Below are 2,042 nucleotides of genomic sequence, written 5' to 3' on the forward strand. Positions count from 1 at the left end.
GAAAATGCTGAGTTTAAGTGCTCAACTTGAAATTCTCCTGAAGTTTGTTGCCTTACAATTTTGAGTTCGCCCAACTTTTTTTTTTTTTACAGTGTACCCTCTGTTACCATCTTTTCTCTCTAAACCCCCCTCTTGTACCTTTTTTTTCATGCCCCCCTCCTCAGTTTCTGTCCAGTCCAACAAAAATAAATAAAAATGACAAACATAATCAATATAAATACAAACATAATCAATATAAATACAGTTCAGCATAAAACCCAATAAACCCTGTTGTAACTGTAAATCTGCCCAACACAGGAGGCTCTCAGCTCGTATCTGTTCAGCTGTCGGACAGGACAAGTTAAAAAAAGAATCTGTACTTTGAGCTTATTCTCATAATAACTCTCTCTGACTCTTAAACCTTTAACAACCATTTTGTTCAGTTTTATGAAGTGTTAAGAATCTAAACATCAATGACAACTTAAGTAAAACAAATTAAAAATCAACATGTAAACTGTTAGCATAGAAAGCCAAAGAGCAGCTATGGAGGATAAAGAGTCACATGTGTCTCCAGAGCCTCAGGCTGCAGACTCCTGGTTTATCTGATCAACGTTTTTTGAAGATGATGTTTTTATTTCCTAAAGCCCATCCAGATGTAAAGATTATGTTCTCTCCTCTGAGCTGTGGTGTTTTATGTTCTACATCAGTCTAAAATAAATAAAAACTAAAAACACAGCTGAAGTGTGTTAAAAAAAAGACAAAAGTCACTTTTTTTTAATCTCTTTAAAGTTTTTAATGTTTTAATGTTAGGAGGCATCAGAGTAACCACTGAAGATAAATAAAAACGTCTTGGTTTCAAAGTCAGAGTGAAGTTTCTCTGCTCAGATAAACAGTTTCCTCTTTAACCGTAAATCTTTACATCAGCGTTTATTTGAAGTCTTCCGCTTTCTGCAGATTTCATGATCACATTTTAAACTCATGTTGAACATTTTGTGGTCGATGGACACACGAGTTAGTTTTTTCAAGAGAGTTAAAATAAATAATAATATAACTGAAAGGTGACAGAGGGAGGAAAGTCAGTTAATTCTGTAGAAATGTCTGAGTTTATCAAATATTAGAATGCTGTTTTTCCAGCATTAAAACTATTCTCACTTGTTCAAATCCTGAGATCTTTATCCAAAAGGTTTGTAGCGAGGAGAAGAACGGGACGGTCATGGACGTGATGACAGGGAACGCTGGAGGGTTCAGGGAATGTTGTGAGATTCTGAGAGGGAAGAGCGTTGTCGTGGTAATGATCTTCAAAAAATACAAAATAAAAAATAGAAAATGGGAAAAAAAGGCAGAGGTTTCAACCCAGGATGAGGCGGGGGGTTTCTTCGGGAGCCTGTGGCGTTATTGGCACCTCCTGATGGGGCAGAAGACTGTTGTGTGTCCCTCTGCTCGTCCTGCTCCGCCTCCTCATCCTCAGGACAGTCTACTCCGTCTCTGGGCTCTTCTTGGCCATTTTCCTTCTCTCGTCTCTGGGTCCAGACCAAAGCGGCCCCCGAGTTGTGGATGGGGGTCAGCTCCGGCTCTGGGTTCTTGGGGAAGAGGAGCAGCTGCTGGCACCGCCCCAAAGGGGCCGAGGGTTCCCCACACAAGGTTCCTGCAGCTTCTCCAGTTGGTGGATTGTTCCTCCGATGAGCATGGGGGTCATCGGGCTCTGCGAAAATGTTCGATGCTAGTGATGTGACGTTCTGTATGGAGGCTTCGAGGCGTGTGTTGAGTAGTGTAGGAGGAGCTTCTGTGAAGCGCCTATAGTCTTACCTCACTTTAATTTATCATTTTTAGAATGTTCTAGTTTTTCTATGAGATTTAGAGAAAATAATCTCGTTTACATTTATTTTTATTGATACATAAACAAACACACACAGTGAAAATTTACTGCAACGGACATGTTTTGTAAACTACTTTATTTTACTAACATGTTTTTTGCATGTTTTTTTATTTTTTTCATAAGGCCACAGGTCGAATTCTGTTGTTATTTTTTGTGTCCACTAGATGTCCTACTAGAGCAAATGAAG

This window comes from Oryzias melastigma, linkage group LG23, assembly GCF_002922805.2.
Source record: "Oryzias melastigma strain HK-1 linkage group LG23, ASM292280v2, whole genome shotgun sequence".
Classification (NCBI taxonomy): domain Eukaryota; kingdom Metazoa; phylum Chordata; class Actinopteri; order Beloniformes; family Adrianichthyidae; genus Oryzias; species Oryzias melastigma.